General features: G+C 36.1%; 1 pseudogene; it reads right to left on the reverse strand.

Annotated features, from left to right (window-relative positions):
* Positions 1-26,540, reverse strand: part of LOC112740661 (protein DETOXIFICATION 16-like) — a 51,383-nt pseudogene that overhangs the window by 5,781 nt on the left and 19,062 nt on the right.

Here is a 26,540-nt window from a genome sequence, read left to right on the forward strand (position 1 = left end):
TAATTAAAGGTACTGCCAGACATATTTGCTTTCTCACTTCTTTAACCACTGATCTTAACTTATTTTTCTTGGATACATTAGGCTCAAGAGAGACACGGGTATTAGTCTTGTATTCTCCCACCATGGACTAATTTATATATTCTTACATAGATTGTGGAATTAAGAAATTTATAAAGAAGAACAAGTTAGTCTCAGATGATAGAGCTTATGAAGAGTGTGTTGTAACACAAGAGATTAAGTTTATATTTAGTTGAGTTTTATGGAGGCATAAAAAATAGTAGCTAAGGATGACATTAGGTTAATCCCCTGTTTGAAATAAATTTTTTTCAAAATCTACTATCTTCTTCTTCTCTTTTTTTTTATCAAAAGATAGGATTGAGACTCGAATTAAATTAAAATTATATATACATATTGTGTTTTAAAATTTGAATTTCATTTGGATTTTTTTTATTATTGTTAAATAAAAAGGTTTCTGTAATTATTGAATTTTATAATATTTAAAAAATTTTATTCTTTTGACCCAATTATATTTGTAGAAATATTTTTATTTAGTATTTTGTTGAATTTTTTGTGCAGAATTTAAAGTTCGAGAGTTTTATGTGTTTTAGTGTCTATAAAAGTATAAATATCAATAATAGTCTATTTTAAATATAATATTAAAATGTAATCACAATATTTAGATTGAAATTGCATAATAAAAAAGAAAATTAGTTTTTAAGAATACTAATAAAGTGAAAGAGTTGTGACAAATAAAATTAAAAAAAAAAGATAAATAGAAAACAAATAAAGTATTACTATTATTGGTAAATTTTTTCTTACTAATTTGATTTCAATTATTTTTACACTGATAATTACAAAAAAAAACGAATTAAGAAGCACGTTAGCATATATTTAAACATAATACATTAATTTCAGTCACAGCAATTTTAATTTTATGTAATTTTTTTAAAAGAAATAAACAAAACAAAATAAAATAAATGACAATTCAATTATTTTAAGAAAGTATTAATTAAATTTTATTAATTAAAAATTCAACTATTAAGTATAAAAATGCTCATCAAATTCAGAATCTTAAAAAATTTCAATAGCAAAATTAAAAAATTTTTGTATTAAAATTAAAATATTTTAGCGTCACCATTAAGAAATTTTATTAAGCATGCCATACTGTCCTACTCCATATGATTGGTCATAAAAGGTATCCAAGACACCTGCCATTCTCATCTATCATTATATGAAACCAACAAGAAGTTGAACACAAGATTAGTCGATTCAATAGAAACAGTTGGCAATGAATTAGTAATCGCTTGTAGTTTCCATGTCATGGAGGGGAGTAATCGGGTTTGGTGTTGAAATATTTTCATGACCATCACCAAACAAATTATTGGGATGGTTCAGTTTGAATTATATTTATTTGATATTTTTTAATAAATTCAAATTATAAAGGAAAAGAAGAGGAGAAAAATTCGATTAGTGAAACCGTAAAAAGAGTGTTAAGAGATATAAAAGGAACTGGCCACTAAACCAATGCCAGTGACAGAAGAAAAGGAGTTGGCCATGAAAACTTCAGAGAGAACTAACTCGTTGACATGACCCACAAACATTATGGAAATAAGCTCAATGGCGAAATTAAGAAGATTCACCATGATTAAAGGTTCTGCCAGACATATTTGCTTTCTCACTTCTTTAACGACAGATCTTAATTTATTTTGCTTGGATACATTAGGCTCAATAGAGAAATGGGTATTATTCTTGTATTCTCCCTCCATGGAATAATTTATATATTTTTGCATAAGTTGTGAAATTAAGAAATTTATAAGGAAGAACAAGTTAGTCTCAGATGATAGAACTTATGAAGAGTGTGTTGTAACACAATAATTAGGTTTATATTTAGTTGAGTTTTATGGAGGCATAAAAAATAGTGGCTAAGGATGACATTAGGTTAATTCCCTATTTAAAATAATTTTTTTCAAAATCTACTCTTTTTTTTTTTTTATCAAAGATAGGATTGAGACTCGAATTAAATTAAAATTATATATACATATTGTGTTTTAAAATTTCAATTTCATTTGGATGTTTTTTTATTATTGTTAAATAAAAAAGTTTCTGTAATTATTGAATTTTATAATATTTAAAAAATTTATTCTTTTGACCCAATTATATTTGTAGAAATATTTTTATTTAGTATTTTGTTGAATTTTTTGTATGGAATTTAAAGTTCGAGGGTTTTATGTGTTTTAGTGCCCATAAAAGTATAAATATCAATAATAGTCTGTTTTAAATATAATATTGAAATGAAATCACAATTTTTAGATTGAAATTGCATAATAAAAAAGAAAATTAGTTTTTAAGAATACAAATAAATGAAAGAGTTGTGAAAATAAACTTAAAAAAAATAAATAAAAAGAATAAAGTATTACCATTATTGACAAATTTTCTCTTACTAATTGATTTCAATTGTTTTTACACTGATAATTACCAAAAAAACGAATTAAGAAGTACATTAGCATATACTTAAACATGATACATTAATTTTCAGTCTCAGCAATTTTTATTTTATGTAATTTTTTTTCAAAGAAATAAACAACCCAAATGAAATAATTGACAATTCAATTATTTTAAGAAAGCATTAATTAAATTTTATTAATTAAAAATTTAACTATTAAGTATAAAAATGGTTATTAAATTCAGAATCATAAAAAATTTCAATAGCAAAATTAAGAAATTTTATTAAGCATGACTTTCTGAACGTGTACGCCTAACATGCCATGCTGTCCTGCTCCATACGATTGGCCATAAAAAGTATCCAAGCCACTTGCCATTCCCATCTGTCATTATATGAAACCAACAAAGAGTTGAACACAATGTTAGTCAATTCAATAGAAACAGTTGGCAATGAATTAGTAATCGCTTCTAGTTTCCTTGCCATGGAGGGGAGTAATCGGGTTTGGTGTTGAAATATTTTCATAACTAACACCGAACAAAATATTGGGATGGTTCAGTTCGGATTATATTTATTTGATATTTTTTAATAAATTCAAATTATAAAGGAAAAGAAGTGGAGAAAAATCCGATTAGTGAAACCATAAAAAGAATGTTAAGAGATATAAAAGGAACTGACTACTAAATCAATGCAGTGATAGAAGAAAAAAAGGTGGCCATGAAAACGTCGGAGAGAGCCAACTCGCTGACATGACCCACAAACATTATGGAAATAAGCTCAATGGCAAAATTAAGAAGATTCACCATAAATCCTACCAGACATATTTGCTTTCTCACTTCTTTAACCACTGATCTTAACTTATTTTGCTTGGATACATTAGGCTCAACAAGATACCGATATTATTCTTGTATTCTCTCTCCATGGACTAATTTATATATTCTTACATAAGTTGTTGAATGAAGAAGTTTATAAGAAAGAACAAGTTAGTCTCAGATGATAGAACTTATGAAGAGTGTGTTGTAACACAGTAGATTAGATTTATATTTAGTTGAGTTTTATGGAGGCATAAAAAATGGTGGCTAAGGATAACATTAGATTAATCCCCTGTTTGAAATAATTTTTTTTCAAAATCTACTCTCTCTCTTTTTTTTTTTATCAAAGATAGGATTGAGACTCGAATTAAATTAAAATTATATATACATATGGTGTTTTAAAATTTGAATTTCATTTGATTTTTTTTATTATTGTTAAATAAAAAATTTTCTGTAATTAGTGAATTTTATAATATTTAAAAAATTTTATTCCTTTGACCCAATATTTGTAGAAATATTTTTATTTAGTATTTTGTTGAATTTTTTGTGCGGAATTTAAAGTTCAAGAATTTTATGTGTTTTAGTGCCTATGAAAGTATAAAAAGTATAAATATCAATAATAGTCTATTTTAAATATAATATTGAAATGAAATCACAATATTTAGATTGAAATTGCATAATAAAAAAGAAAATTAGTTTTTAAGAATACTAATAAAGTGAAAGAGTTGTGACAAATAAAATTAAAAAAAAAAGATAAATAGAGAAAGTAAAGCATTATTATTATTATTGACAAATTTTCTCTTACTAATTTGATTTCAATTATTTTTACACTAATAATTACCAAAAAAAAAAACGAATTAAGAAGCACGTTAACATATATTTAAACATAATGCATTAATTTTTAGTCCCAGCAATTTTAATTTTATGTAATATCTTTCAAAAAAATAAACAAAACAAAATAAAATAAATGACAATTCAATTATTTTAAGAAAGCATTAATTAAATTTTATTAATTAAAAATTTAACTATTAAGTATAAAAACGGTCATCAAATTCAGAATCTTAAAAAATTTCAAAAGCAAAATTAAGAAATTTTTGTATTAAAATTAAAATATTTTAGCGTCACTATTAAGAAATTTTATTAAGCATGCTTTTTAAATATGTACACCTAACATGTCATGCTATCCTGTTCCATATGATTGGCCACAAAAGGTATCCAAGGCACTTGCCATTCCCATCTGTCATTGTATGAAACCAACAAGGAGTTAAACACAAGGTTAGTCGATTCAATAGAAACAGTTGACAATAATTAGTAATCGGTTCTAGGGGAGTAATTGGGTTTGGTGTTGAAATATTTTCTTAACTAACACCGAACAAAATATTGGGATGGTTCGGTTCGGATTATATTTATTTGATATTTTTTAATAAATTCAAATTACAAAGAAAAAGAAGAGGAGAAAAATCTGATTAGTGAAACCGTAAAAAGAGTGTTAAAAGATATAAAAGGAACTGACACTAAACCAATGCCAGTGACAGAAGAAAAGGAGGTGGCCATGGAAACGGCAGAGAGAGCCAACTCGCTGACATAACCCACAAACATTATGGAAATAAGCTCAATGGCGAAATTAAGAAGATTCACCATAATTAAAGGTCCTGCCAGACATATTTGCTTTCTCACTTCTTTAACCACTGATCTTAACTTATTTTGCTTGGATACACTAGGTTCAACAGAGACACCGGTATTATTCTTGTATTCTCCCTCCATGGACTAATTTATATATTCTTACATAAGTTGTGGAATGAAGAAGTTTATAAAGAAGAACAAGTTACTCTCAGATGATAAAACTTATGAAGAGTCTGTTGTAACACAATAGATTAGGTTTATATTTAGTTGAGTTTTATAGAAGCATAAAAAATGGTGGCTAAGGATGACATTAGGTTAATTCCCTGTTTAAAATTTTTTTTTTCAAAATCTACTTTTTTTTTATCAAAGATAGGATTGAGACTCGAATTAAATTAAAATTATATATACATATTGTGTTTTAAAATTTGAATTTCTTTTGGATTTTTTTATTATTGTTAAATAAAAAAATTTTCTATAATTATTGAATTTTATAATATTTAAAAATTTTTATTCTTTTAACTCAATTATATTTGTAGAAATATTTTTATTTAGTATTTTGTTGTATTTTTTGTGCGGAATTTAAAGTTTGAGAGTTTTATTTGTTTTAGTGCCTATAAAAGTATAAATATCAATAATAGTCTATTTTAAATATAATATTGAAATGAAATCACAATATTTAAATTGAAATTGCATAATAAAAAAGAAAATTAGTTTTTAAGAATACTAATAAAGTGAAAGAGTTGTGATAAATAAAATTAAAAAAAGATAAATAAAAAAATAAAGCATTATTATTATTGGCAAATTTTCTCTTACTAATTTGATTTCAATTATTTTTATACTGATAATTACAACAAAAAAAACACTAATTAAAAAGAGCGTTAGCATATATTTAAACATAATACATTAATTTTCAGTTTCAGCAATTTTAATTTTATGTAATTTTTTTCAAAGAAATAAACAAACCAAAATGAAATAAATGACAATTTAATTATTTTAAGAAAGAATTAATTAAATTTTATTAATTAAAAATTCAACTATTAAGTATAAAAACAGTCATCAAATTCAGAATCTTAAAAAATTTCAATAACAAAATTAAAAATTTTTTGTATTAAAATTAAAATATTTTAACGTGACCATTAAGAAATTTTATTAAGCATGGCTTTCTGAATGTGTATACCTAACATGCCATGATGTCTGCTCCATATGATTGACCACAAAAGGTATTCAAAGCACTTGCCATTCCCATCATTATATGAAACCAACAAGGAGTTGAACACAAGGTTAGTCGATTCAATAGAAACAGTTAGCAATGAATTAGTAATCGCTTCTAGTTTTCATGCCATGGAGGGGAGTAATCAAATTGGTGTTGAAATATTTTCATAACTAACACCGAATAAAATATAGGGATAGCTCAGTTCGGATTATATTTATTTGATATTTTTTAATAAATTCAAATTATAAAGGAAAAAAAAGAGAAAAATCTGATTAGTGAAACCGTAAAAAGAGTGTTAAGAAATATAAAAAGAATTGACCATTAAACCAATGCCAGTGACAAAAGAAAAGGAGGTGGCCATGAAACGCCGAAGAGAGCCAACTCGCTGACATGACCCACAAACATTATGGAAATAAGCTCAATGACAAAATTAAGAAGATTCACCATAATTAAAGGTCCTGCCAAACATATTTGCTTTCTCACTTCTTTAACTACTGATCTTAACTTATTTTGCTTGGATACATTAGGCTCAACAGAGACATAGAGCAAATGTTTCCTCTTTATTAAATGTAGGTCCGTCCCTAATTAATATATAGTTTGGTGTATATAAAGTATTTTAAGTGAAATTCATAATATGTATAAAAAAAATTTTAATAATATTTTTCTTATATTTGCAGATATTAAAGATTTTTTTAACCAAAAAATTTAATAAGACTTTCACATGGGTAATTAGCGGATTCTCCCTATCAATGTTTTATTACTGTGAAAAACTGTGTATAGATTCTAGAGTTTGAAATAAAATTGTGTTAAATAAAATTTCTGTCATATTTAAAATTTAAGCAACCGATCAAATTATCAAAATTATGAGCATTTAATAGATACTAATTGTAGATCAACATAATTAAATAAAGATATATTGAGAGTGATAATGTGTCCATGTTGTCAACTATGTTGTCCATGACATAATTTTTCGAGCAGGACCAGAATACTTGCATTATTATTGGTATTCATAAAAAATTTTGTAATTTATTACTCCTCCTGAATTATAGTGTATATGTACTTTATCTATTAATTTTAGTAACGATATTATTCTCCCTTATTTAATAAGGGTCAATTTTTGCATAGTTTATAATAAGAATAATGTATGTTGATTTTGATCTTGAAAGAATATATACACTTTAATTTGTTTTTTCTTTCTTTTAAAAATTTAATATTTTTAGAGTAAAACACTTATATAAACCAAATCAATACTAATATTACATAAATCACTCAAATAAAAAAATGTTAAATGAATATCTCAAACCATATTTTTATATAAATCAAATTAAATTAATTCGAATTATACAATATAATAGTAAATCAAAACACTTTAATTTAAATTACATGGAACAATGTTTGAAGTATAAATCGAATTGGTTAAATTTGAATTATACACTATAGTACTAAATCGAATTAGTGTAATTCGAATTAGTATGGAATAGTATAAATCGAATCAACTTGATTCGATTTACTACTTGTATCAGATTATTGACATAAATGTCAATAAAGAAGTACCCCATTTGGATTCAAATAAAATATCAAAAAAATTAAAACAAATAATAGAAATCCAACTTGTGTATTTTAGTTCAAATTTTAGAAAATCTACATTTTTATAAACTTGTGAATTTAAACGAAACATTAAACGATTTCTAAAAATTCATTAAAAATTATCCTTTGACTTATTAGCATATAAAAAATCATTACCGGGACTTTTGATATTGAAAAAGTTAATATAAAGTATAGCCCTCTAAGATAGCATAGGAGTTAAAACTTGAATTTTTTTCGGAGTCAGAAGTAACAAATAGTTATAAATTATAAAATGACCAATTATATTTATACAATATGTAATTTGAGAAATAAATAAAATACAGTATAAATATAATTGGTCAAATTACATATTGTATAAATATAGTTGGTCATTTTATAATGTATAACTAGTTGTTACTTTTGGCTCTCAAAAAAAATTTCAAGTTTTAACTCCTATGCTATCTTGGAGGGCTATATTTTATATTAATTTTTTTTTAATATCAAAAGTCCCGGTAATATTTTTTCTATGCTAATAAGTCAAAGGATAATTTTAATGAATTTTTAGAAATCGTTTAATATTCGGTTTTAAATTCATAAGTTTATAAAAATGTAGATTTTCTGAAATTTGAACTAAAACACAAAAGTTGGATTTCTATTCTTATTCGTTTTGATTTTTTTGATATTTTATTTAAATCTAAATGAGGCACTTCCTTATTGACATTTATATTTTAAAATTAATATAGAATAAATAAATAATTAACTTTAAAGTAGTAAATGTCAATAATCTGATAGAAATAATAATCGAATCAAGCTGATTCGATTTACACTATTTCATACTAATTCGAATAAAACTGATTCGATTTAGTACTATAGTGTATAATTCGAATTTAACCAATTCAATTTACACTTCAAACAATATTACCATGAATTGAAATCAACGTATTTCGATTTACTACTATATTATATAATTTGAATTCATTTAAATCGATTTATATAAAAGTATAGTTTGAGATATTCATGTAACATTTTTCTATTTAGATAATTTATATAATATTGATATTGGTTTGGTTTATATATGTGTTTTATCCAAATTTTTATTTAATTTTTGAAAAATATACATGAGAATTAGATTAGATTAAGTGATTAATTTTATTGTCTAATCCTTAAATATCATATATCACAAAAATGTAAAAGTGATGATTTTTATCTTATACTACAGGTCAGTAAAAGTTAACAGAAAGTTTAACTTTGTTAATATTTAAATATATCTTTAATTAGAGAAAAATTAAACATTAAATCTTTAAAAAATTAAATTAAATTATGTGTGTTTAAAGACCACTTTAAATATTAATCTCTAAAAATATTAAGAAATCACATATATAATATGTACATATTTTTTAAAAGATATATACGATTCATATAAAACTGAGTTAAAGGTGTAAAGTCTAATTTTTTTTCTTTAAATATGATATTGTTGAGCTAAATTATGAAGAGACATTTAACTTTTAGTACATGAAAATAACAAGCAATTAGCTAATAACTATGTTATGCTAACACGATATGCACAAGGTAAGACCAAAAGAGCCACCGTTTCTACTCAAAAATGATGGAGTATCGCATAGTTGGACTATCAACAATTCATTTGAGAGGAATTGGAATCATTTTGGTACTTACAATGAGGTCCAAAGATTGGTCTTTAGTCGATAGTGTAGAGAAAAAATGTGTAATTACTAATTAGCTACTATTTTTTTGGTACATGTTATTTGGGCTTTGTTATTTGGTTTGGTCCGAATATTTTGTGATCCATAAGATATGATAACAATGTTATATACCAACAAAAACTAATATGGACCTAAAGAAGCAGAAGAAGAAGAAAAAGAATAACAATCATAACAATAAATTACCGAAAAAAAAAAACAATCATAACAATAATAACCATCCTTGTGAAGGAGACACCTCCAACGGGTCTCCAATTTTTGTCAAAATTTTTTAAAACTAATTCAAAATGACCTCCCAATTACTCCTCTTCTCATCCACCCATATTTTTACTCAATTATATACCCAATGAAAAATATATCCAAATTATATATCCTATGAAAAATTAGTAGTGCGCATAGGGTCGAATGAAATCGGATTGTACAGCCCAGACCACCCTAGTACGATATTGTCCGCTTTGGCACACAAGGCCTCACGGTTTTGCCTTTGACGATAGGGATGCTAGCCAAAACCCCCCACACTCACTCGTCAAAACGCGTCATGCTAGGGAGAGGTATCCACACCCTTATAAGGCATGCTTCGTTCCCCTCCCCAACCGATGTGGGCCTTACAGTCCACCCCCTAAGGGAGCCCAGCGCCCTCGCTGGCACATCGATCCGGGTTCTGGCTCTGATACCATCTGTAACAGCCCAGACCACCCGCTAGCACGATATTGTCCGCTTTGGCACACAAGGCCTCACGGTTTTGCCTTTGACGATAGGGATGCTAGCCAAAACCCCCCACACTCACTCGTCAAAACGCGTCATGCTAGGGAGAGGTATCCACACCCTTATAAGGCATGCTTCGTTCCCCGATCATCCCTATCGTCAAAGGCAAAACCGTGAGGCCTTGTGTGCCAAAGCGGATAATATTGTGCTAGCGGGTGGTCTGGGCTGTTACAGATGGTATGGTGGAGATGCGGGGTATAAGAAGTAATGTAACACCCTAAGTTTTATACTATCGTGGGGGTCTTTAAAATAAGGTGCCACACTTGATTAAGCAAAGAAATGACTAAATCGTTACGCAAGGAAGGAGTAAATGCGCGTAGAGCGGAAAATGGGTAGCACTAAAACGTTGGAATTTTAATAAAAATGAAATAGCATCTAACCGTGAGTATGAAATACTTATAGTAAACTAAAACAAGAAAGGAAACTAATACGTCCTAAACTAATCTCGTCGAAGAGGCTCCCATACTTGCATCCTATCCCATCCTTGATCAGGACTCTTCAGTTATTTATGAATCGAGGTACCAGGGTCTCCCTCCAACACCCTTTCGCGCAGTGAAGACCCGGTTCGTTGTGTGGGATGAACCAAAACTCGACGGGGTGCCGAAATGGGGGAGTAGGGCACGTATTCCACCTTTGGCTTCCACAATGGTTCAACTTCTCCTCTGGGTCCTCCTCCATGGTGTCTTCCTTCTGGCCAGGGTTGTCAGATTTCTCTTCTTCGGTCTCGGGTCGGACTCAAGGTGTACCACCTTGGATGACCGCTTCCTAGATGTTGAAGCGTCCCTATCTAGGAAGGTTATGACGGGCAGCTGGGGTTCTTCTTCACGAGTTCTCGACTAAGTAGATAGTTTGAAGCACGGTAGTAGTGGTCGCAACTACCACGCGTGCTTCGAGGGTCATATCAGAAGTTACCCTCGAGGAGCACTGCGTCGTTCTATCCGTGTGCCATGTTCCTCTGAGATAGTATGGAAAGAAAGGAGTGAGAACTAACGTCTCAGTAGGAGTGCTATGTAACACTCCATATCCATCTCCAGCCACGTGCGGGATTTTAAAAACAAGCGTATAACAGGGCATGTAATATGCATCTTTTTTTTTGTAAAACATGTGTGTAAAAGAAAGGGAAACATATAGGAAAATAGAAGGATAACATCAACATAATCATAATTAAATCTAAGGAAAATATAGAACTCAAGCTTTCATTCGTGCCTTCTTTCTTTCTTAATTTATAACTTATATGGAGGGTATTGAGCTCAAACCGGTATAAGTGGGAGTCCCCTTCCCTTACCGAAGGTTCTTATCCCAAACGTTTTGGCGATCACCTTCCCTTACCGAAGGATCATCTCGATCGATCACCTTCCCTTACCGAAGGATCATATCGATATCTTGTCTTTGGGGTCACCTTCCTTACCGAAGGATCATTCCCTCAGTTTAATTTACAATCAAGGTTATTTAGACATACACAAGAATGAGTCATATAAAAAGATATCTTATTATATAAAATTGATGGGATAGTCCTTCCTTACGAGTTCTTATCCAAACGTTTTTCGATCACTTCCTTACGAAGGATCATCTCGATTATCTTGTCTTTGGTATTCCTTACGAAGATCATTCCTCAGTTTTAACAAGTATTTAGGCATACAAGAATGAACCATGCGAGAGGAGAGGCATATATCATGATAAATAAGCATGTTTGAATAAGATTTTATACGAAAGTAGGTACTCTCGTCCCTAGAGGGGTATAAAATAGATGTACATTATAAAAAAATAGGATATTAATTAGCTGAATAAAAAATTATAAGAAACATATACTTTTGACCTAAGAGGATATTATGATATAATGTGAAAAGTATAATCTAAGTGCATATAGTAAGAAGTGAATGTTTGAAATACTTGGATTAATATTAAAAAGTATGTACCTTGATCTTTAAAATAAAGGAGCAATAATGATATAAGGGTCATTTAGTTGCATATAATAAAATAGGGTTCTTGAACAAGATATAAAAGAGCATGTACTCTCGATATTAAAGGAATAATAATAATGTAACGGTAGCAAAGGTCATGTAAGGGCACATAGTAAAATTAGGGAATGTTAACTAATTTAATAAAATGTTATAAAGGGGCATGTACTCTCAACATAAAGGAATAATATAAGGTAACGGTATCAAAGGTCATATAAGGCACATAGTAAATTAGGAATGTTAAATAATTTAATAAACGTTATAAAGGGCATGTACTCTCAACTAAAAGGATAATAATAAGGTAATGTATCAAAGGTCACGTAAGACACATATAAAATTAGGAATGTTAAATATTTAATAAAATTTATAAAGGGCATGTACTCTTAACATAAAAGGAATATAATAAGGTACGTATCAAGGTCATGTAAGGCACATAGTAAAATTAGGAATGTTAATAATTTAATAAATGTTATAAAGGGACATGTACTCTTAACATAAAAAGAATAATGATTAAAGTCATGTAAATGCACATAGAAAGATATGGATACATATTAATGGATTTCAGAGGGTATAATTGACAAATAGATAATCATGCTCAATGTAGATGCAAGATAATTCACGTCATAATACATGAAATGATAGCCATGCATGGATGGAAGAAACAAATAAAACATACTACATGCCGACATAAGTAAGAAAGCATAATTCCCTACCTTCTTTTCTAACGCTTCTTTGAGCTTGCTCTTGTGTTTGCCCACAGAATGTTATTTCTTTGTAGAGAGAAGGGAGAGATAAGTGTTTGAGAGAATGATTTTCTACCTATGGGTGCTCCCTATTTATATACATTTGGAATGGTGGTTGGGATATTTTAAATTTCAAACTGAGGTGGTTACCAGGTTCCTATCCAAAATTCAAAATTCTAAATTATCTCCTAACTGATTTTCAACTTTAAATTTATTTTGTTTCTAGAAGGGCGTTGTTACATTATACCTAAAAAGATTTGTCCCCAAATTCCATGTCTGAACTTGGTCATAAGGGTGTTTAACTAACTTAGGTCCTACTGAAATTCCTACTGTTGGGAAAAGAATTCTCACACGATTGTTACTGTAAATAAGGGACTTTGTCTCATGTTCCTCTTTTTATGTGTATCTCGGAATTGCGACCACATTTACCATGTATGTCGCTCTTAGTTGCTTCTACTTCTGTTACAATCTCTATGCTTAGTTCAAAGTATTTCTTGTTTAATCTCTTGCTGCAACCATGGCTTGATCTCTGTATTTTGGAGTTGGAACACATGGAACACTATGTAGTCTGATAGTTTGATAGAATATGCGTTTCTATAGTAGATTTGATGGACCAGTTTATTTTTTTTAAGGCCTCACCCGGTGTGGTATTTAAAACTGACGCTTCCTGAAATTCAGGTTTCCTTGTGATGCTAATCTTTGTCGACTGGCGCATCTTCTCTACTCGATATCTTCCGTGTCGGTCTTACTAACTCCGTCCTAAGTAGCTTTCTTCTGGTCCGTACCAGCATAAAGGAGATTGGCATCTTTGCCGTACAGTGCCTCATATGGTGCTATCCCAATGCTACCATGGTAACTGTTGTTATAAGAAAACCGATCAGTGGTAGGTGACTCTCCACTTTCCTGGTCTGTCTAGACACAGCTCGTACATGTCTTCCAACGTCTGGATGGTCCTTTGTTGTCCATCTGTTCGGGGGTATGCTGCTTAGGCACAATTGTCCCGCATGCCTTCTGCATGCGTTCAAAACTCGAGGTGAACTTGGGTCTCTATCCGAGACTATGGTGTTGGTATGTAAACGATCCTTGATATATAGGTGCTAGTTTCAATAGTCGGTGCTTACTGGTAGAAATGGAGTCTTTGTAAGCGGTCCAGATGACCATATGGTCATGTTGATACGGGTTTGACGAATCCATGATATGTCTTTTTCCACTTCGATGCCAAGTTGCAATCCTGTGTCATGTTCAATTTTTATTCTGACAAACAACATTATTCAGATCGTGCTAAATTTTTCATCCCTGGAAGAAATCAAATAGTACATCTTCGTCATACAGGATGAATGGAATCTCTTTTGGTTGCAATCTGCTGAATCCCTCCTGAACAGATTACCTGGTATCTCCATATTGTCCTCTTTCGGTGAAGCCTAATTTCTTCTTGACAAGGCCAGGTTTCTTGAAATGGGTCGAACTCTATCCTAGTTATTCTTGAATTGACTTGCCACTAGTGGTCAGACGTATGCTTTGAGCGAGGTGACTTGAATCATGTTCTGATTCTTATCAACTCTGCCTCTAAGCACTGAGCTATAGATGATCAACTGAGCATATCTTCCTACTTCTGTGGATTTGACTTCTAAATAAAACTATGATTTTGTGCCAATTGAGTTGGTCGAAAGATTAAGAACAAATGCTCTGAACTACGCAACATGCCATGTCTTCGGATCTATGATTGACGGATAAGGCTTGATATCTTCATCTTGAAACCAACAGATTGCATTAGTCGACTAAAACAGTTGGCTGAATTAGTAACGCTTAAGCCATGCCATGCGAGGGGAGTAAGCGATTTCTCTTGAATTTTTCATCTAGCGAACAAAGGGATCAATGACGAAATTAAGAAGGTTCACCATAATTAAAGGTTCACCATATATATATATATAATATATATATATATATATATATATATATATATATATGGAATGAATTTTAAAATAGTACATATTATTATTTATTAAAACAAAAAATATTTTAAATACATTATATAATTATAAAAGGCATTAAAAATAATTTGAAAAAACCGTTTTGTTTAACAAGAAGAGCAATGAATAAAAATTATATTTAAAGAAAAAAAATTATACTTTACACCTTTAACTCAGTTTTATATGAATTGTATATATCCTTTGAAAAATATGTACATATATATATGTGATCTCTTAATATTTTTAGAGATTAATATTTAAAGTGGTCTTTAAACACACATAATTTAACTTAATTTTTTAAAGATTTAATGTTTAATTTTTCTCTAATTAAAGATATATTTAAATATTAACAAAGTTAAACTTTCTGTTGACTTTTACTGACCTGTAGTATAAGATAAAAATCATCACTTTTACATTTTTGTGATATGTGATATTTAAGGATTGGACAACAAAGTTAATCACTTAATTTAACCTAATTCTCATGTATATTTTTCAAAAATTAAATAAAAATTTGGATAAAACATAACCCGACCACCACCGCTGGCGTTGCTCCACCGCGACGACTCCCTTGAAGGTTAGAGCCATCAGGTACAATGACATCCTCTACCGTAGTGAGTACATAAACTTTATAACCTCCATCTCCAACTTAGATTAGGAATAGGAAGAAGAAACGAACAGAAAAAGGGAAGAAAAAAGAGGAGGAAGTGCTGTCAACCACTCACATGCGCATCGTTTTTTTTAGTGCTTCTTTTCCCAAACCCAAATTAAATTAATGAACATTTTATTTTTTTCATTGTTCATTTGCATTTGGTCAGCCCCAACTCAGGTTTAACTTAATTAATAATAATTGAAATTCTGCCAAACAAATTAATTGAATCTTAATATCATGGCTTTGGTTTCATTTCATATTATCACAAAAAAAATCAAGGAACAATATTAGTAACTAATTGTTGGAGTAAATCAGAGAAATGACATCAGGAAAAATGAAGGAAATTGATCATTTTTTTTTGTATTAGGGCAATTGATCATTATTTTATTATCATTGTCATTGACAAACACATACACTTATAGAGATAGGAGTGTGGGCAAACAAATAAAAGAAGGCCTTTGTTTCTTTAATCTTTAGGACTTTAAGAAACTTTGGTCACACCCTTACAAGGAGAGTCTTTCAATAATACTTAAAAAAAAACTAAACAAAACTTTCCAGTAGAGGGAGGAGGAGAAAAAAAAAAGAAAGAACGAAGGCTTCAACCTTAAATCAGCCAACAACTCACCTCGGGAGGATCAAAGCACGCCGGATTGAGTCTTCAAACTGTTTTGGAAGTGGAGCGGTTCGGAGCGAATTCGCTCCTTCCTTTGGTTAGTCGTCAATGATGCTATTTTAACAAATGTCAATCAATAGAAGAAGACATTTATCTGCCTCTACTAGCTGCCCACGCTGCAACTACCTCATAGAGGACGTCCTTCCTGTGTTACGTGATTGTCCTTATGCCAAATTAGTATTGTTACGGACCAGAGTCCAACCCCACCGACGGGTCGGTTTCCAACACCCGACCGGGGGCACGCCCGGCTTACACTCCGTACAACCCAGGTCACCAGTCGGGTCAGTATCCTTGGGGCCGCCCCCGAGTCCCCGATCCAAAGTCTGGAACGACCTGTTCCTCCCACGTGGACTAGGACAGCTCATAGAAGCTCCTTGGCCAGTGGGCTAGGTCATCCATGGGCCCGCCCTGCACAGTATATAAAGGGAGAGGACAGCTCTCCCCCCAAGTTACGTCACATCTTATCTAATTTGGCCATCCCCTCATACGGACACTAACTTGACTGTCGGAGTGCCCTTGTAGGAAGCCACCCCCTTGTCCTCCTCTCCTCTGGCACCATCAACTCACTGAGCACACCTCAAATGCCCATTCCAGATCAACCCGGGGTTTCCCTCTCTAACCTTTTCATCACCACCCGATCCACCGACCACTCGAGATCCCACGGTAACGAACATTGGCGCCATCTGTGGGGACCCTGGAGTAGACATGGAGCGACTTCTCACGTCGGAAGAGCTTCGCGAAGGAGGAGGGACCCGCCTGAGTAGGGCGAGTTTGACGGCTCGTGCGACCGAACACCCGCGGTCCTCCGTTCAGCCTAACCAATAGATCTACACCAAAACCCCCCGAAAGGTGTCCCTTCGAGGGGACGGGAGCCGATAGCGCCAAGATCATGTAGGAACTCAGACACAGAGTACAAAACCTTGAATGGGAGCTAGCACCGAGGAGCCGATCCCCCGGAGACGTCAGCCACTCCCGCGGCGACGCCAGCCGATCTCGCACCCGCTCCACGTCCCGAAGACATGAGAGCCGAGAAAGGAGCCCAACAAAGCACGATGAGACACGTGCTCAGGCGACCTCTTGACCTCACCAGGACAGGTCCGAGAGCCACGGGGAGTCCCAAGTCCCAAAGAGGGAAGGCCAAGAGACAGCAGGAACCCGTCATCATGGGAGCCACCCCCTTCCACCCCTCGATCCTCAAGGTCCGGTTTTCGAAGAATTTCGACAAGCCAATGGACATGAGGTATGACGGGACCAAGGATCCCCAGGAGCACCTCACGGCTTTCAAAGCAAGAATGAATCTGGAAGGAGTAGGCAACGTGGTCAGATGCTGAGCATTCCCTATGACGCTGGCCGGCTCAGCGATCCGATGGTTCAACGCACTCCCACAGGGGTCCATCGCGGCCTTCATGGACATCTCCCAAAGCTTTCTAGCTTGGTTCATGACACGCATAGCTAAGGCAAAGCACCCGATTAACCTATTAGGGGTTACCCAGAAACCTAGAGAGCCGACCAAGAAGTTCCTGGACAGATTCAACGACGAATGCTTAAAGATCGACGGCCTTACGGACTCGGTCACCAGTCTTTGCCTAACAAACGGCCTGCTAAACGAGGACTTAGGAAGCACCTCGCAACTAAGCCTGTATGGACCATGCAGGAAATTCAAAGAGTGGCCAAGGAATACATCAATAATGAGAAAGTTAGTCAAGTTGTAGCAGCTAATAAATGGCAGCTCGCTAACCCCCCAGCTCGGCAGCCCCCCAGGTCGACAAATACAGAGAAACTCCCAGGGATGGCATCCTAGCCAAGCAACCCAAGCAACCCCCATGGGTAGGAAGATTCACCAACTACATGCCACTCACGGCGCCCATAGTGGAAGTCTACCAGCAAATTGTGACAAGGGAATCCTGTCCAGACCCAGACCTCTGAAAGAGAGAACGGGGGGTAACAAAAGCCTCTACTACGATTATCACAAGGGCTTTGGTCACAAGACACAAGACTGTTTTGACCTCAAAGATGCTCTAGAGTAGGCCATCCGGGAAGGAAAATTGAGTGAGTTCTCCCGACTTATTCGAGAACCAAGGAGACGGGAACGTGAGTGCTCAGAAGAAGACCGTAGCCGAACCGTCAAGGCTAGACAAGAGCCCACAGAGAACACCGACAACCCCCAACTTTTATGGTTAACGTTGTGATCGGATGTGATACCCCCACCCTCCCCCCCAAGATCCAAGTCGGCAGTAAAAAAGGATACCCGAATCCTTTCAATCTCGACAGGAGACCCCATCGCCTCAAGAGGAAGACCTCCCGTGATATCCTTCGGCCCAGAAGATCAGTGGTTTCACAATCTCCCCGAAAACCCCCCATGGTGATCACGGCAACGGTCGGGACCGGGTTAGTCAGGCGAATCCTTGTCGATACTGGAGTTGACTCCAACATCCTATTCAGGAACGTGTTTGACGCCATGGGACTCAGGGAATCCGACCTCAAGAGCCATCAACACGGGGTCATGGGGTTAGGTGACAACTATATAAAACCCGACGGGACGATCTCTCTCCCAATCTGCCTCGGAGCCAGTGACACTAGGAGGTCGGTTATGGCAGACTTCGTAGTCCTCAGAGACTCCACGGCCTACAACATCATTCTAGGAAGAAAGACTATCAACGAATTTTAAGCTGTGATATGTACTAAATTCCTAACAATGAAGTTCGTGACGGACAAAGGAGCTGTTGGCTCCATTAGGGGAGACTTGGAAGCGGCGATTGCCTGTGACAACGCCAGTCTCTCCCTAAGAAAAAAGTCTAAAAAGGTAGCCGGCGTGTTTTTGGCAGACCTGGATGTAAGGATAGAAGACAAGCCGAGACCAAAACCAGAGGGGGACATGGAGAAGTTCCAGATAGGGAAGTCGACAGAACATTTTACCTTCGTAAACAAAAATCTGGCCCATGAACTCAAAGGCCCCCTCATGGAGGTCGTAAGGGCAAATGGCAACCTCTTTGCGTGGACGCCATCAGACATGCCGGACTTGGATCCTGAGGTCATATCCCACCGACTAGCCGTCAAACCAGACGCAAAGCTAGAGCACAGCGACGAAGGAAAATGTCCCAAGAAAGGGCCCATGAGGTCGCAAACAAACAGTCGGGCTACTTGAAGCCGAGTTCATCAAAGAGCTCGAATACTCGACATGGCTATCCAACGTCGTCCTGGTCAAAAAAGCTAGTGGAAGATGGAGAATGTGTGTCGACTATTCCGACCTAAACAAAACATGTCCTAAAGACTCTTTCCCCCTCCCCAACATCGACACCTTGGTAGACTCGGCGGCAGGATATCATTTTCTCAGCTTCATGGACGCGTACTCCGGTTATAATCAGATCCCGATGCACCGGCCTGATGAGGAGAAGACGGCGTTCATAACACCAGGAGGCACTTATTGTTACAAGGTAATGCCATTTGGATAGAAGAATGCGGGGGCCACCTACCAAAGACTAATGAGCAGAGTCTTCCATGACCTCATCGGCAAGACAGTAAAGGTTTACGTCAACGACATCTTGGTAAAAACAGCAGAGCCAAGCAGCCTTATAGACGACCTCCAAGCTGTCTTCGAAGCGCTAAGGAAATTCAAAATGAGGCTCAATCCACTCAAGTGCGTGTTTGCTATGGAGGCCGAAAAGTTCCTAGGTTTCATGATAACACAACCGGGGGGGTAGAAGCTAACCCAAACAAATGTGAAGCCGTCCTCAAAATGACAAGCCCAGGGTGTGTCAAAGATGTGCAATGACTCACCGGGAAGCTTACGGCTCTATCTCGGTTCCTCGGAGCTTCGGCGGAAAAGGCCCTCCCATTCTTCAACCTAATGAAGAAAGGAATCGCCTTCGAGTGGACCCCGGCATGCGAAGAAGCATTCAGCCATTTCAAAAAGATACTTTCAGAACCACCCGTGCTCAGCAAACCAAGAGAAGGAGAACCTCTGTACCTATACCTAGCAGTGACCACACAGGCCATGGCGGCGGTTCTAGTCCGAGAAGAAGATAAGACCCAGCGCCCAATATACTTCATCAGCAAAGGACTCCAAGGGGCGGAGTTGAAGTACACCAAGCTGGAAAAGCTGGCTTATGCCCTGCTAACCTCATCAAGAAGACTCAAACAATACTTCCAAGGGCATGTGATCATCCTAAGAACCAACCAGGCCATTCGATAAGCTCTCCAGAAACCCAACCTCGCAGGGAGGATGATGGCATGGGCAGTAGAGCTGTCCCAATATGATTTGCAATACGAGCCCAGGCAAGCAATCAAAGCCCAAGCAATGGTAAAAGAGTTGTGCAAAAACTTCGAGGAAGTCATAATCCAGCATGTTCCATGGGAAAGGAACGCCCGAGCAGACCTCCTCTCCAAGCTAGCGAGCACCAAGCCTAGGACAGGGAACAGGTCTCTAATCCAAGGACTGGCAACTGAACCAGCAATCATCTTATGTGCAACCCAGACCCCAAGCCCACCTGATGGATAGACCCTATCTTCCGATACTTGGAACACGGCGAAATACCCCAAGACGAGAAGGAAGCACAAGCCACCAGGAGGGAAGCCCCCAAATATGTGATCATACAAGGGAAGTTGTACAAGCGAGGGCTCCACCAACCCTTGCTCAAATACCTACGCCCCGACCAGACGGACTACGTCCTAAGCAAAGTCCATGAGGGGTGTTGTGGTCACCATATTGGAGGAATGTCGCCGGCAAGGAAGATCATCCGATCAGGGTATTACTGGCCCACGATGATGTCGGATGCTCAGGGGTTCGTCAGGAAATGCAAGAAATGCCAAGAAAATGCCAACTTCCACAAAGCTCCACCTGAGGAACTTAGTTTGATGATGGCACTCCGACCTTTCGCCCAATGGGGAGTCGACATCTTGGGGCCATTCCCACCCGGGCTAGGACAAGTGAAATACTTGATAGTAGCTATAGACTACTACACCAAATGGGTAGAGGCATAATCACTAGCCAGCATATCCTCAGCCACTGTCAAAAATTCATGTGGAGGCAAGTGGTCACCAGGTTCGAAATCCCGGAGTCTTGTCATATCAGATAATGGGGCACAATTCACTGACAAAAAATTTAAAGAATTCCTCTCAGGACTAGGGATCAAGCAAAGGTTCTCCTCAGTTAAGCACCCTCAAAGCAACGGACAGGTAGAAGCAGCCAACAAAGTTATCCTAAAAGGGCTAAAGAAGCGACTCGAAGGGAAGAAGGGCTCATGGGCAGACGAGATAGCCTCAGTCTTATGGTCTTACAGAACCACTCTCTAGTCATCTACCGGTGAAACCCTATTCCGACTCACATACGGGGTCGACGCGGTCATCCCAGTCAAAATAGGGGAGCCGAGTCCAAGATTACTTCTTGGGCGAAGGAAACGAGGCAATCGAGAAAGACCTAGTTGACGAAACAAGACAAATGGCATACCTGATAGAGACAGCAATCAAGCAAAGGATAGCCCTAAGATACAACGGCAAAGTGCTAAGGAGAAGCTTCGGGGAAGGCGACCTGGTCTTACGACGTAACGACATAGGGCCGCCAACCCTAGGAGAAGGCAAGTTGGACGCAAATTGGGAAAGACCTTACAGGGTTAGAGAAGTCCTCGGAAAGGATGCATATAAGCTAGAAAAGCTAGATGGAAGCGAGGTGCCGAGGACATGGAACATAGCAAATCTAAAAAGATTTTACTCATAGGAAAAAGCGACCTGACGGGCTGAAGACCCCTTCACATCCACTTTAATTTTTCCATTTTCCTTCGTTTCCATTTTCTTTAATTATGTATCATATTACCCCTTTATTTTAAGTTCTACATATACATATATAACAACTCTGTCTTTTGCAAGATTTTCGCCAAATACGACGAAACAACAAAAACTACGAGCGGTCGATCTAACGAAAACCCGGGACTGATCACCCTGGGAACCAAAGGGACCCAAAGGTAAAAAAGTAACAAACGATTAAAACGGTAAATACCATAAAAGCGATAAACCAAAAGGCCATGACGGCCCGGATAAGCAAAATCAATAAAGTAGGCAAAAGCCACGACGGCCCGAGCAAGCGAACAATTATCATAAAACGGCTTAATTAAAAGGCCACGATGGCCTGGATAAGCAAAATCAATAAAGTAGGCAAAAGCCACGACAGCCCCGAGCAAGTGAACAATTATCATAAAACGGCTTAATTAAAACGAAGTATCAAAATATTCATTACAACCAAAGGCGCCTTAAAAGGCCCAAAAGCAAAAAGCAAAATTACAAGAACAAAGGCAAGGAGTATAAAAGCTGAAAAGAAGAAGAATCCATCTCAAGGCTTGAGGATGTTAACAATCTTCCCGTCCTCAACAGTCTTGATAGCGCCCACTTGAGAAAGGTCGAGGTCGGGAGCTAGCACAGCAACCTGAAGCTTAATCCCCTCCTCAGTCAGCTTCATGGCCTCCCAGGCCCCTTAGCAATCTCCTTATTTTTCTTCTTCAGAGCGGCTTCTTCCTGACGGGCAGCCGTTGCCGAGCTCTCCACCAGTTTCAGCTTTTCCTCCAAGTCTTTGATCTTCTTCTCGGCAGCAGCGGTCTCACCATGGGAAGTGTTCAAATCCTTCATCAAGGTGATGTCCCGCTCCACGAACCTATTGATTTTCTTGGCATCTTCCTTGGCTTTCTCCTCCTGCTCAGATAACTTCTTCTTCAGAGACTCCTCCCGGGACCTCGAATCAGTCAAATCCTTCTGGGAGTTTCGAAGCTTCCCTTCCATAGAATGAATATTTCCCAAGACAGGCTCCACCTTCTTAGCGATAGCAGCAGCACGGAGAAGACTACGATAGATCCACCTCACAAAGTTGCAGATACCGAGATCTTCAGATATTCACAGACCATTTCAAAACAGTGAATAGTAGCCCAGCTATTCGGGTGCAGCTGCGACGGAGCAACATCGCACCGATTTAGCAAACCCATGACGAAGGAAGAGAAGGGAAGGCGAACTCCCAAGGTTTTGAACATGGGTTTATAAACCCACAACCAATCAACAACTCGAGGGGAGGCCAAGTTCTTTTGACAAACACGCTCCCGATCAGTAGGACCGTAAACCTGGTACAATGCCTCCTCAGGTCCTCCTCCGCACAAGAGCCCGGCCTGGCGAAGATCCTGGAGGCTCTCACGGGTGACCTTAGAAGGGGCGTCCTTCACATCGGAAGTAACCCAGGCTTAGTGATCGACAAAATCGGCTAGCGGCCGCTGAGCCATGTTCGGGAGCACAGGGCGGTCAGCCATACCTACAGCGGGGGCACCACTTAGTTAGAACAGGAGGTCGGGAACCCTAAAAGCAGTATAAACAAACTACAACTCCCTAAACCACCCCCTAGGTACCCCTACACTAACCCAGAACTCAAGCAAAACCTAAGAAAAATCCAATGGCGCCCCCTCTAAAAGAAGAAGCAGCAAAAGCAAACAAAAACCCAGGCATGCATAGGAAAAAACGCACAAAAAAAGCACAAAAGGAATACCAAAAGAAAACCAAAAAGCAATGAAAACCATAAACAACATACCAGAAAAATGCAGAAGTTGAGGAAGGAATCCGAAAGAAAGAAAGAAATCTGGAAGCGCGAACGGAATCGAATCAGCAGCAAAAGAAGAGAGTAGAAACAGCAGCAGTTCAAGGAAACAGAAGAGGGAAAAAAGAAGAATGGGGAAATGAGGAGGTTGTGAAAATAAAAAAAGGGGGTGAATAGTGTAACCGTCAAGGAAGAAGCGCCAAAAGGCAGGGGCATACCTGTCATTTCATGCAAATTTCAAATCACGAAATGATGGGCATTTAATGCCCAGCACAGACGCCAAGGAGGCAGCGTCAGAGACGAGATGACCATGCGTGAGAAACATGAAACGCTATCAACGAGCTCCCGAGAAGAAGAGCACATTCCATCTCGGCGAGTAGGACAAATGCGCCCAGCCACGAGCCCCAAACCTCAAGGCTGGCGTGTTGGGGGCACTCTTACGGACCAGAGTCCAGCCCAACTAGTCGTCGGGTCGGGGCGCCACCCCTGACCCAGGCCCAAGCCATCCCTCACGACAGGAAGAGTCCGACGGGTCGGTTTCCAACACCCGACCCAGGTCACCAGTCGGGTCGGTATCCTTGGGGCCGCCCCCGAGTCCCCGACCCGAAGTCTGGAATGACCTGTTCCTCCCACGTGGACTAGGACAGCTCATAGAAGCTCCTTGGCCAGTGGGCTAGGTCATCCATAGTCCCGCCCTGCACAGTATATAAGGGGAGAGGACAGCTCTTCCCCCAAGGTACGTCATATCTTACCTAATTTGGCCATCCCCTCGTACGGACACTAACTTGACCGTCGGAGTGTCCTTGCAGGAGGCCACCCCATCGGCCTCCTCTCCTCCGGCACCATCAACTCACTGAGCACACCTCAAACGCCCGCTCCAGATCAACCCGGGGTTTTTCTCTCTAACCTTCTCATCACCATCCGATCCACCGAGCACTCGAGATCCCACAGTAACAAACAAGTATGGAATCTACTTCATCCGCATCAGTTTGTTCAAAACTTTTACAACCTTAATGCTAGAGATTGACTCATTAGTAATCTCTCAACGAAGAGTGATTGGAATTGCTGACTTGGTGTTGCAGCTTCTTCTTTGTGGTACTATATATATAGAAATCTCCTCATCTTTGAAGGAAAGAGTTTTCTTCCCGTTGCAACTGTTAGTAATATTCAAGCTCGGTTTGAAGACATTCAAATTGCATTGAAGAATAACTTCAAACAAAATTCTGCTACAAGAAGCTCCGGGCAGCTCATATGTTAGGTCTTTCCACCAAGATTGTGTGAAGCTTAATGTGGATGGTTCTTTCCTCTCCTCCAATAATAGTGCGGCCTGTGGGGGTGTTCCGAAATCACTTGGGCAGATATATTGTTGGATTTTTGTGTAATTTGAAAAGTTGTTCCATCACTCATGCCGAGCTTTGGGAGATTGTTGAAGGCCTTCAGATTGCTAATACACATAATTTCCAACACCTTATTGTTGAATCTGATTCTTGGTCTTTCCATTAGGTTTATTAAAGATGGGTGTCCAACCTCTCATCTATGCAAACCACTGTTGGAAGACATAGCAATCTTGGAGAGACGTTTTCAGAAGGTGGAGTGGATCCATATTCTTAGAGAAGCTAATGTTGTAGCCGACACCTTGGCTAAAAAAGGACAGGAGCTCCCCATAGGTCTTCATTTGTTTAAGAGGCCACCTTCTGACACATGCTCTACTTTCTGATTCTCGTGGAACTCTTAGAATAAGGCTCGCTAAAATTTTTATTTTCTAAGAGTAAAGTTAATTTTTAAAAAATATTTTTTTAAAAATCGTAATATTTATATTTGGTAAATCAAATTAAAACTAGTTTTTAATAAACACGAGTAATAATAATTGCATTTGGTAAAATAGTTTTTAGAATTTAAAAATATTATAATAAACATAAATGCAAGCATTAAATTTAAAAATTAGTTAACATATGAGGTTATATTAGACTTTTAAATTTTGTAAAGTACAAGCCAATTTTAAAAAGTTTTATCTTAGATGCTTTCAAAATACCCTAATCTTTTAAAATCTGCAAACACAAGCATATGGTATTTTTTATTTACCAAATATAAAATGAAAAACTTGAGTTTTTAAAAAACACAACCACCTCTTCAAAAAATTTTATCAAACCAAACCTAAGAAGAGTTGATTAGCCTTGTTTTGTTTGTTCTGGTTTGGGTATTCATATTAACCCCCTTTTTTAAAAAAAAATTAATAATATGATTAAGTAGGTCTAATAATATATATTTTTAGTATTTATAACTAAAAAATTGTTATTATTATAATTTTATGTAAAAATTAATTATATATAACCGTTATTTTTTAATTTAATTGAGTAATAATAGATATTAAATTTAATTGACTAACATGATAAAAATTTTTGTTTTTTTATGTGAATTTTATTATTTTTATATTGCAATCAAGTTGTATTAATCTAGTAGTTAGATCACTAATTTACTTAAACAAATGTCGAGAGTTTGAATCTCGCCTTATATAAATAAAAAAAAAATAATATGCTATAAACTCAATTTTTATATAAATAGATAAATAAATGTATGTTCAAAATTATCACTTACACAAAATTACTTACATGAAAAAACTAAAAAAAAAAAGTAACATACTATAAACTCAAACTTTTAGATAAATGAATTATTAACTCTTTCAATATTTGTCTGTCCTAAATTATTAACTCTTTCGCTAGTTATCCTTGCCTACAAAAAGAAACAAATTTAACCATTTCAGTAATTAATACGCAAAACTAAAATTTGAAAGAAAAACTAAAAAGACAAAAGAGTAGACACCTCTTTCTTCCAATCAATCCGTACAGTTA

This window comes from Arachis hypogaea, chromosome 14 (genome assembly GCF_003086295.3).
Source record: "Arachis hypogaea cultivar Tifrunner chromosome 14, arahy.Tifrunner.gnm2.J5K5, whole genome shotgun sequence".
NCBI lineage: Eukaryota > Viridiplantae > Streptophyta > Magnoliopsida > Fabales > Fabaceae > Arachis > Arachis hypogaea.